The sequence below is a fragment of the Diceros bicornis genome, chromosome 27 (genome assembly GCF_020826845.1).
Source record: "Diceros bicornis minor isolate mBicDic1 chromosome 27, mDicBic1.mat.cur, whole genome shotgun sequence".
Taxonomy (NCBI): Eukaryota; Metazoa; Chordata; class Mammalia; order Perissodactyla; family Rhinocerotidae; genus Diceros; species Diceros bicornis.
In genome coordinates, this window is record NC_080766.1 from 29,670,927 (window position 1) to 29,683,134 (window position 12,208).

Here is a 12,208-nt window from a genome sequence, read left to right on the forward strand (position 1 = left end):
GCGGCCCGGGGTCGGATCCCGGGCGCGCACCGACGTACCGCTTCTCTGGCCATGCTGAGGCTGCGTCCCACATACAGCAACTAGAACGATGTGCAACTATGACATACAACTATCTACTGGGGCTTTGGGGGGGGGAAACATGGATTTGCTATTGTGAAAGTATTAATGGCTCATTGCTGAACTCTTTGGCCTGCACCATCTATTGAAGGAGAAAACCCTAAGTTGTTTTTCCTGCCCTGACATAGGCAGCTAGGAAGGCAGAGCAGATGGCTCACCCCCTGATGTTTCCACTAAAGCGATGGCCTGGTATTTCACTGTTTGGCTGTTCCTGGGCCACGCTAGTAAAGGTTTATTGAACTTATTGATTAATCTATTATTGCTTCTTAATAAATGGCACAACAGCCTGCATTTCTTATGATTCCAGCTCGATGTGAGGTTTTTGTTAGGCATGTTACATACATGATCTTATTTGATAATCACCTTTTCAAACTCTTCAACCACGTCAACGCATCTAGAGAGAGCTATTTTATACATAAATGGTTACTAAATATGTAAACCATATTTTGTAACCATTTTGTCTTATGCTTTTAGGAAAAATCCACAGGCTGCAAATCAAAGAGTGAACCATGATCTGAACAGTTTTATATTGTTTTTGTCTTGCAATTTTGCAGCAGTTGCTATATTCTGGCCATGGGGATATTACACTTCAACTCGCATGCTACTTAATTCTTTTCACTGATAATTTTGAATTGTAAAATGCATAGAGTCCCAGACAACACAACTTTAGACTCCCATCTTCCCAAGATAATAACTGAAGTATACCTAAAGCAGCCATTATTAACAACAAAAATATTATTCATTTACGAAAAAAGTGCAAATAAAGAATAATTGCTCCTTATAAGCATAATTCCAATTACTGCCACAAATTGGAAACACATGTGATTGTAGGCCTTCCACTTAGCTTACAAGATGGAACGGGTTGGTGTAAGCATTTTTGTGGGGCAATACTGTCATCTAGTGGTCTATACAAAGTATTTCACATTCAGTTGGAGAGGGACTATCCCAACCCTGACAAAGTTCCAGGTCTCCTTTTAACCGTTTTATTACTTCCCTGATCTCTAATAGATTCAGAGAATCTGATTTGTACACATAGACATTGCAGAATCGACATGCTATTTAAAGCTTATAGATGAGGCTGTTCCAGGCGTTCACTTCCTTAGACCCGGACAAGAAGGGACCCTGCTCTGCTCCCCCTTCCCATTTAGAGGGCTCTTTCCTGACTTCCCCTGGCTGTGCCCCTCCCTACAGATCAAGGAGTCCTGGAACCAAGGGACGTGCCTGCCCAAACCCCAGCCCTACTCTTCCTGCTACTCACCCTCTATCTCACCTCCACCAACAGTTCCGCTTCCTTGCATCCTATTCACGCACTAATGCTCTCATTTTGCCTGAGGTTTTAATGAATAATAGCTGGCTCCCGCTTCCCAGATATCATTTGCATTAGAGCAGCTTCCCGAAATATCATGACACACCCCTTCCAAGCAATAATAATGAAAGGGAATTTTAAGATACCAAAACAGGCCCATGGGATAACTTTTCTCACCCCTTCAAATCACATATCATGTCTACAAGAACGCTCGAATGTTTTCCAAACCTTAGACCTCTGCTGCCACCTTCAGGACGCTTGTGGTAACACCATGTTCTGCTGCTGCTGCTGCGTACTTCATCAAAAATGTTACATAAATTTCAGTTACACAAGAAGAGCAAGTTCTAGAGATCTGCTGTACAACATTGTGCCTATAGTTAACAATACTGTGTTGTGCACTTAAAAATTTAAGGTAAAGCTCATATTGAGTGCTCTTACAATAAATAAATAAAAGCTATTTAAAAGAGAAAGAGAGGGAGGAAGGCGGGAGGGAGAAAGAAGGGGGAAGAGAAGATGGGATAGGGGGAGGGAGGGAGAGAGGCTACCCCAGAAGGAGGAACCTGTCTGAATCTTGTAATAGAGCCAGCTGAGAAAGGAGTGGCTGGCATTTAGTTTATGGCAGTTCACAAATCTTGTAACATTTTATTTGCTACTCTATCAAATACTAGAATAATAAAAATAGCTAACGCTATAGATATAATGTAGATATACATAATAAGTAATAAAAGCATATAAATGTCATGTTTTTTATATATAATAAAACTGTATGGATATAAATAATATATACACATCCTACAGTAAGAACAGCAGACACTTAGATCATGCTTACTATGTGGCAGGCAGGGTTCCGTGTACTTTATCAGTGTTACCATGTTTATGCATTTTATTGTCTCAACAACTCCATGAGATGGATACTATTATTAGCCCTATCTACTTTACAGAGGAGGAAATTGAGTTTCCAAGAAATTAACTTGTCTAAAGTTGCCCAGCTAGTGAGTAGCTTCGCTTGGATTTGAGCCCTGCATATCTGGCTTCAGAGTCCGTTCCTCACAACTGGGTGAGCCCTGTCATTTCAGTAAGCCAGTTGATAGCCAGAAAGCATGATGCTGTGAGATAAGAAAAATTAGACACAGCACCATCCCTGCATTCATTCACAAGTATTGCTGGGCACTGAGAATGCAGAGATGAATAAGGCAAGCAATAACCTTGCTCACTACCATACATGCAATATGAAGGCGAAAAACAGAAAATAGACGTTTTAAAAAATATATATACGCGTGCTAAGTATAGCTTATAAAATATACAAGCTATATTGAGAATCAAAATAGGGTGATGTGACTGAGAGGCTGTTACATTAAGTGCTCTGAAAAGGGGATATTAAGCTACAGCCAATATAAAAGAAATTTTTTTTAATCTATCTATATGAAGTTCTATGCAGAGAGAACATTCTGGAAAGATATCAGGGCTGATGAAAAAACCTTAGGCGTCTCGACGTGCTTGAAGAGCACAAACCAGGTCTGTTGTCAGGAGTGAAGAAAGGAAGGGAGAGGATGGAGGAGAGAGGTCTGAGATGCATGCACGACCACACCGTGGGGGACTTGATCAGCCAGCCCAGCATGGGGATTTTATAGTAGGTGGGAAGAGAAGGCTTTGGAGGGCTTTCAGCCTATTAAAAAGGTCACTCTGGCTGCTCTATGGAAAAAGGGTTTCAGGAGCAGAGAACGGAGCAGGATACCCAGGCAGAAATCACTTGCAATGGTGCGTCAAGATGGGAAGATGCCCTCTACCGGCAGTAATGGGGATGGACAGATCTGGAGGGATCTGTTGTGTGTGTTCGTTGTGGCCGTGGAGTCTACAGGTGTAGCTGATGCTCTCAACCTGAAAAAAAGGAATTTAAAATAATGCTCAGGTCTGGGGCGTGGCTATGTCCTGGGGAGGAGAAAGTTTAAGGGTGAATGGGAGCACACCTAGAATTGTGCTGCAAGACCCAGATCAGGAAGCCCATTCTGTCTTTTTGATCGTGTGACTGTAGTCTGACTATTGCACCTCACTGAGTCCACTGGCACTCATCTGCACAAATGCTGCAGCAGATCCTCCTGCATAGCTTCTCTGAGTCTATGTGGGATTTATTGCAGTTTGAACAGAATGTCTTTAAAATCTTCCAAGCCCGTGGGTAGTGATGGAAATACACGTTAGCTTACTTTGGATGATCCTGTAAAAAAAACAAAACAAACAAACAAACAAAAAAAACCCTCAGTGGTGTTCAACCCTCCAAGGAAACGCCCAGAAATGAAGATGAAGTTACATTCTGGAGTCACAATACTCCTACCACATTTACTGTTTAAAATGAATTTTCATGTTATATTATTCTGAAAACTTTGGAGGGAAAATTCCTCCAGACAACAGAAGTATCATTGGCTTGTGGAATTCATATACACTTTTAATGAACACTGTAGACTGCAGTAAGTTCTTTTCTATTTGACAATATCGTTGTTTTTCCACCAGTTTCCATCAAGTAGTGGACCACTTGGGCTCAATTCTTTTCTTCAAGTTATTTTTAGAGGATTCTGTGAGGTTTGAGAATTATTGCTGGAATATCTGGGTTTCTTAGAGAAAATTCCAGGGAATCACAAGGATACTGGACACAGCATATGTGAATTGGAAATAGAGAAATGGAAAGAAATATTCCATCTTCTGGGAAAACATGCAGAATTATCAATTATATGGAGCTAAGCTGCATTTCAAACTTGGTCCCTCTTTCCACTGACAGATGGAGACTGTAAGGGTGGGTGGGAATATTCCTGCCCTGTTCCTTAGAATTTTTATAGGATTTCCATTTTCTAGTTTGCTTTCTTCAGATAATTGGAAGACAGCTGAATTATTCACGTTACCAAAACCACTAAATCATCTACATTTGGGCAAATCAATCTAGATTTTTGATAAATCTGGATGTACAATAAACACCATACACTTTATGATCTGCTTTTAAAATATTGTCAGACTTTGAAGACCTGGTACTTTAGATTCATCTCTCAAGGTTAATTTACCCACCCAGTGGTGGGCTGTGTTCAACTCTCCAAGTTGGTTCCACTTCTTAACATCGCTATTGTAGGAGATTCAGGCATTGGCCAAGAGGTTGGGCTATCTACCCTTTAAGGGTCCTTGGAACTCTAAAACTCTGTGAGTCTATGCCTCCATCAGAGTCAAGAATGTGATTTGCTTCTCAATAGTAAAAATAATGATCAATATCTTTATAATCATAATAGGACATACTTATAAGCACTGTTCCACACACATATTCTCACAAGAATTTATAAGATAGATGCCATTATTGTCCCGTTTTCTAGAGGAGGAAACTGAGGCTCAGGAAGTTGAAACAACTTCCTCAAGGTTGGAGGATCCAAGGTACCTGCTTCCAGAGTCCATTTTAAGATACTTGAGAGCACAAACTTCTTTCTTGGCATAAAGAACACACAGCCAAAATTCCACAAAAAATTTCTAACAGCATCATCTTTTAAAAATTTTAAGAGTCTAGATGGCCAAAATCTGGACCATTGACAGCTCCAAACACTGACAAGGATGTGGGCAACAAGAACTCTCATTCATGGCTGGTGGGAATGCAAAATGGTACAGCCACTTTGGAAGACAGCTTGGCGGTTTCTTACAAAACTAAAATACTTTTACCATACGATCCAGGGATCATGCTCCTTGCTATCTACCCAAAGGAGTTGAAAAGATATGTCCACACAAAAACCTGCCTGTGGATGTTCATAGCAACTTTATTCATAATTGCCAAAACTTGGAAGCAACTAAGATGTCCTTCACTAGGTGAATGGATAAGTAAACTGTGGTACAGCTAGACAGAGGAATATTATTCAGCACTAAAAATAAATGAGCTATGAAGCCACAAAAAGACATGAAGGAATCTTAAATGCGTATTACTAAATGAAACAAACCAGTCTGAAAAGGCTACAGACTGTATACTTCTAACTGTATGATATTCAAATAAAGGCAAAGCTGTGGAGACAATAAAAAAATCAGTGGTTTCCAGGGGGTGGGTGAGGGGGAGGGATGAATAGGTGGAGCACAGAGGATTTCTAGGGCAGTGAAAATACTCTGTGTAACACTATAATGATGGATTTATGCCATTATACATTTTTCCAAACCCAGAAAATATACACCACCAAGAGTGAAGCCTAACATAAACTATGGACTTTGGGTAATCACGTTGTGTCACTGCAGGTTCATCAGTTATAACAAATGTACCACTGTGGTGGGGGATGTCGATAAGGGAGGAGATAATGCATGTGTGGGGGCACGAAGTATATGGGAAATCTCTGTACCTTCCTACTGATTTTGCTGTGAACCTCAAACTGCTGAAAAAAATATTTTTTTTTAAGTTTGAGTCCAGTCAAGAGGTGTGAATACCAATATCGTTAAGCACTTCATAACCTTGAACTTGATCTTCGTAGTTGACCCTCTAAGAGGCAATCTTACTGTTATAACATGGTCTTTGCTCACAGCACAAAGAGGATGGTAATTTCAGAAGCAAGATGAATATTTCAGGATAAGGCTAAGAGGATATGGCCCTTAACCAATTTAACAGACCAGTCTATCAAGGTCTATCAAGAAATTAGAATGAGTATGGCCAGAGAAAGATTGTGCATCTCTTTTTTTTTTTTTTTTGGTTAGGAAGATTGTCCCTAAGCTAACATCTGTGTCAATCTTCCTCTATTTTGTACATGAGGTGCTGCCACAGCATGGCTTGATGAGTGTTGTTCATATCCCATGCCTGGGATATGAACCCAGGAACCTCAGGCCACTAAAGCAGAGCACGCAAACTTAACCACTATGCCACCGGGCCAGCCCTGAGATTGTGCATCTCTTACGAGAATGTCAGAGGTGTTTTTACGCCTTTGTAACATTGACATTCTCTTCCAAAAATTGGCATAATCTCTAAGACAGCAAACTGACACCAAAACAACTAGTTGAGAAATAAAAATAATCAGTTATTAAGTCAATCTTTTTATCATTGTTATTTTAACTAATCTGATTGAATGGGCCACTGCTTTGCCAAAAACAGATAATCTATGCTCACCTTGAAGGCAGAAAGAAATAACGACCAGGTAAATATTTCTGAAATAGACAGACAATGTATTAACTTATAGTGTTCATAACACAGTGAAGAAATATATTCATATATGAAGGAATGCAGTCATATATCTAGGTTAAATTAAGAAAAAAGAGGCACCTGAAAATCTTATTATAGAATGAGCTTTGAGAAAAAAGCAAAAGCTTGTAAGTATGAAATTAACTTCTTTTAAGATTTTTAATCTTCATCTGTAAGGTTCTCACTGTGTACCATGTTGTATAGAACATCACAGTATAGTACGTGACAATTTAATAGACTAATTTAATAACTTTGAAAACAACCATTTGTGTCTACTATGCCAAACCCATTCTACAGATTAGAAAACAAAGTCTCACTGAAATTAAGTGACTTTCCAGGTTCATACAACTCATTGGTGTCAGAGCCAAGACTAGAGCCTGGTTCAGTCTCTCTGACAAAAAATGAAAGAAAGGGGCAGGCCCTGTGGCATAGTGGTTAAGTGCACCTGCTCCGCCGCTGGCAGCCCGGGGTTTGAATCCCGGGCACGCACTGATGCACCGCTTATCAAGTCATGCTGTGGCGGCGTCTCATATAAAGTGGAGGAAGATGGGCACAGGTGTTAGCCCAGGGCCAATCTTCCTTAGCAAAAAGAGGAAGATTGGCATGGATGTTAGCTCAAGGCTGATCTTCCTTACAAAAAAAAAAAAAACACGAAAGAAAGAATTTTGAGCTATCAAAATACAGCTGTCCTTAGATATTAGACACACAACTTTCAGCCAGCTCTTCCAAACTCACCATGTTTGGAGACTTGAGAATATTAAGATACATTAGCTCATGATCATGACACAGGGAACTCTTAAGGCATTCATTCCCTAGTACTTCTAAGGCCTGTTGGCTTCCTATCCAATCTACGAATTCTTAAATGATATTGAAACGAACCAGCTATCATTTTGATGATGCTTGTAAACACACCTACTGTTCAAAGGGACTTTGTTGAGCTTAGAATGGTTGAAAGAGAGGAAGGTTAATACAGGTACCATGTGCTAATTAAAAACTCTACCACGGTTTATTCTAGAAGGACTAGACTTAAACTATTTTTCTTTTCATTTTCTCTTTGAAATCATGCACCTAAAACCAGCAGTTGGTTGAGGGCAGAGACATGTTACAAATGAAGATTCAGACACAAAAATTAAAAAGCCAATTTTTAACATCTATTCTGTTCAGAACCACTATGAGCAAAACTTCTGTTTAAAAAAAAAAAACTTTAGCTCACAGACAGGATATAGAAAAATAATAAATTGCACAGAAGATAAAAAACTCTTTACTAAGTCTAAAAAGAGTTAGTCTGATATCTTCTTTGTAAAATGACTGGTTCCCACTCAATTTTTTAAATCTCTAAAATTAAGCTGTTGCGTTTAAGTCCTGAAATCAGTTTCTAACCTACATTTTCTCAGTTCCTATTTGCCAGTAAATAGGCTACTTGGCCCCAAAGCAAAAAAGTCCATTTTTACAGAGCTGAAGCAAATAAAAATTCGAAATATCTGGAAGGAGCATCATCAGTCTGGTTATCTGGGTCATCCTAACAGCTAGAGTGAATCAACTCATCCTTGTGATAGTTTTAAAGACCAAATAAACAGCTGCTATTTCAGTAAATAACACCTCACCAGGCTGTGCGTTGTCTCTGACATCATGAAGTCCTTATAAGACGTTTTTAACTTAGGTATGTGAGACTGAGTTCCAATCATACCTCAGACATAGAAATGCCCTACAATTATCTTGAAGCTTCTTCTAGAGGCATGTCTTGAAAATTATTATTCTTGAGCCAGCCCTGATAGCCTAGTGGTTAAAGTTCAGTGCTCTGCTTCAGTGGCCCAGGTTCGGTTCCCGGGCGCAGAACCACACCACTCGTCTGTCAGCAGCCATGCTGTGGTGGCGGCTTACATGGAAGAACTAGAAGGACCTACAGCTAGAATATACAACTATGTACTGGGGCTTTGGGGAGAAGGAAAGAAAAAGAGAGAGAGGGGAAGATTGGCAACAGATGTTAGCTCAGGGTGAATCTTACCCAGCAAAAAAAAAAAAAAAAGAACATGGAAATTATTATTCTTGAGATATAGATACATGTTTTGTTCTTCTATCATGAAAAGAAAAAATATAAGTATTTCAATTAGACACAGGTGCTTACATGATCCTGATTGCATCTACTCCATCTAAAGACAGAAGCTCCCTGGCTGTGGGTCCTGAGTGCCTGCACACTGGGCAGAATCCTGGATTGGCCATCAGGTTACACCCTCAACTCTGTCTTTTACTGGCTGTGCATCCTTAGGCAAGTCTCTTCACCACTGTCCTCCTCTGATGGGAAAAGAAGAGAAAGGAAAGGGATAAGGCCAGCTCTGCATGCTTCCCAGAGTTGTTTTACAGACAGTGAGTGTGAGACGAAGTTGAAAGTAGAAAGCACTATAAAATGTAAGGTGGTGGTGTTGTTGCAACGCAAAGTTTGCAGCCAGGACCATCCCACTGTCACAGCACCATGACTCATGGCTGAGGCTAGGAGGTTTGGGGTAGATGTTACCAGACATCCCCATGTGCAAAGTGATCCCATCCTTCTCCATCCGAGGTTGGCCTCTGAATGGGCGTCTGCGCAGCCTCATTTCCACAGAATGACTCCAGAATTTAACAATAATGATTCTTCAGGGTTAAGAGGTTAAAGCTGCCTGGACATGGCTTAGATGTTTCCCGAATCCCTAGTGCCCTCACTCATAAAAGTGTGTGCCCTCCTGCATTTGGCCAGAATAGACTGTTAGGGTCCTCCACATCCCACGGAGCCCTGATGGGAGCAGAAGGGTTAACATTTGCAGCAGGTGAAGAAAAGGTGCCATTGGTGGTATCCTGGTCCTTAAGTGGAAAACACTGTCCAGAACTCGGAAATCCTACATGAGCCTTTAGGAGAGGCGATTTGAGTTCCCAGGAGTACCTCATCTCTGGAAGTAGCTACTCGCAACTCTCATAGAGTTAACTATATAATGTGAAAAGAAATACCTTTCATATGACAGCACTATTTTGGAAATAGAATTTATTTTGTTTAGTCTTATAAAATTCTTTCCTATAACCTACCTACCTACTATTTTTGTCTAGACAGAGATTCAGTCCTTAAACACACACACACACACACACACACGCACACATGCACACACAGAGTCCTGCTCTCTCCTATTTGGGATGCCCCTCCATCTAAAAAGGCAGTGGAATTACAGAGGTTACTAAATATAGTCTGATGTTTTTATGAAGCGCAAAAGTAAAGTAGTGCTTTCTTTTTTATTATTTTATTTTATTTTATTTTATTTTATGTAAAAGATAATATTTTTCAGAAAGAAGAGAGTAGGCCTCTTGGATTTTTATCTGGATTTTCTGAGATCGTCCAATACGTGTTTGGAGTGAAGCCCTGTTCACTTTCATTTGTATGAATCCCACTCCAGAGAGTTCTAAAACAGCCCTAGCCCTACGTGCAGCCTCCATTAGCACCAATGCCAAAGAGGCCTGATCCCCCTCACACGGTTGAATATGTAACTTCATGAATCCAAACCTTCACAGGGTACCTGATCCTTATTTGCACATGTTATTTCCAGGAGTGAAGAAATGAATGGAAATTCGTTTGGTACCAGCATTCTGTCAGCTCCTCTAGTACCAAACCATGAATGCATCTGAGGAAGCTCTGGTGAACCAATCAAAAGGGGGCTTTGTTTGTGAACTTGGCTGAGCCCACCTCGGGCCTTGTAAATGTCAATGTGTGTACGTGTGAGCATCTGACATTACTCAGCAGCACATACCAAAGGCCAGGAATTTGGCAGTGCCGGGCTGATTAGAAAGCCTAAAAATATTCCGTTTTATCAAAATCCATTCTGATGCCTTTCAGCATGTGGGCAAAATGCTAGAGCAGCAGGAACTTTAGGAAGCATTAATTCCAAGAGGCTTTCCAAAAATGCAAAATGACACAACCTCGTTGTGTAAGACGTAACTCTTCAACTTAAGTTCTTACTGTTTGTCTATTTTTATCCCAACAGATTTTTTTTTTTGTAAACCATGTAGGGCAATGCTCTCTCATTTATAAACATGTATAAAATGTAATCAAATTTAATGCAACAAATGGTTATTGAGAACCTATTATACACAAGGCTCTTTGTTGGGCCCCACAGAGAATATAAGATTAAACAAGCAATTGTTGTTACTTTGAATTTCCCTGCAGTGCAGGAAGAGTTGAGACCTTTCCTGGGAATGAGCCACTCTTGGGCCAGGCAAACCATGATCCATACTTTAGAAGATGCACAAACTAAGAGATAGGGAAGAAGAGACAAAGAAGAGATTAATTTTACTGGCAAGGATTGGCAAAGTCTCCATGAGGATGGTGGCGTTAGGATCTGGGCCTTTAGGAGTAGATAGAGTTGGTGAGGCAGAGGTAGAGAAATGCTTTAGACAGAAGAAGCACATGAGTATGCAGAGATAGAAAGTGCAGGGCATTAGAAAAATTGGTGTGAGATCTTCAAGATTTTCATTATCACAGGTGATGGGGTTTTCCAAAATAAGAAGGCTAATGGCACCAGAATAATAGCTCCTACCATCTCTGCAATCAAGAAAATGCACTACAAAGGAGCAGATTCTAAACAAGAGGGAAAATATCATTTCTGCGAAATGGGCAAAACCACAAGAGTGATGACTTATGCTGGAGGTAAGCAAGGCTTAATCCTCATTTGGTGACGTGTTAAAGAGCTGCCCTTTGACCGCCATATACCTGTGCACACAAATGTATATGTATATACATTTCACTCTAGGCCCTTCACCTTACAGTCATTCTTTTTCAGCAACCGAAATCTTCTTGGTTCTGGATTTTAGTTTAAGTATCTCCCACTCATCACATATTTACAAAAAAAAACCTGCAACTCGTGGTTTCAACCACGTTTCCACTATAGAGTTTGGGGGAGTAAATCCAAGAGGTGTAATATCTTAGATGGTAAGATATTTGGGAGAATTTCTCAGGAGTTGCCTCTATTTTTACTTGTAAAATGATAAAGGAGAATTATCTAGCATTTATGGAGAGGATGGATTGCCAAGTTTTGACACCATCGGATAGAGCCAGACGAGTGGCTAGTACGTAGTCTTTCAAAAAGCAGTTACTCAGTACCCAATGTCTATACATGTATGAGGTAATAAACATCATGCCGGGAAGATAGTTAATAAGATTGAAATAAGAGTAATGCCCTTCCTTTATAAAGAAAGCATTGTTGTTATTATCTACTACTTAATGAAGGAAATCATACGGTATTTGACCTTCTCCCTCTGACTTATTTCACTTTGCATTATACCCTCAATGTCCATCCATGTTGTCACAAATGGCTGGATTTCATCGTTTCTTATGGCTGAGTAGTATTCCATTGTGTATATATACCACATCTTCTTTATCCATTTGTCCCTTGATGGGCACTTAGGTTGCTTCCAAGTCACAATAGGGACAGAGATTGGATTGGTGGTTACCAGAGGGGAAGGGGGGAGGGAGGAGGGTGAAAGGGATAATTCGGTGCATGTGTGTGGTAATGAGTTGTAGTTGGTGTTTTGGTGGTGAACATGATGTGATCTATGCAGAGGTGGAAGTGCAATGATGTACACCTGAAATTTTTACAATG

At 40.2% G+C, this 12,208-nt stretch overlaps 1 long non-coding RNA gene across 2 annotated transcripts in view; it reads right to left on the bottom strand.

Annotated features, from left to right (window-relative positions):
- Positions 1 to 2,912: 2,912 nt before the first annotated feature.
- LOC131393010 (uncharacterized) overlaps positions 2,913 to 12,208 on the bottom strand; it is a 96,287-nt gene continuing 86,991 nt past the window's right edge. For both annotated transcript variants that reach the window (XR_009215829.1, XR_009215828.1), the window contains 2 exons: positions 3,391 to 3,635; positions 2,913 to 3,301 (listed from right to left, as the gene is read on the bottom strand). This is a non-coding gene — a long non-coding RNA (uncharacterized LOC131393010). The remainder of the gene's footprint in view (positions 3,302 to 3,390; positions 3,636 to 12,208) is intronic.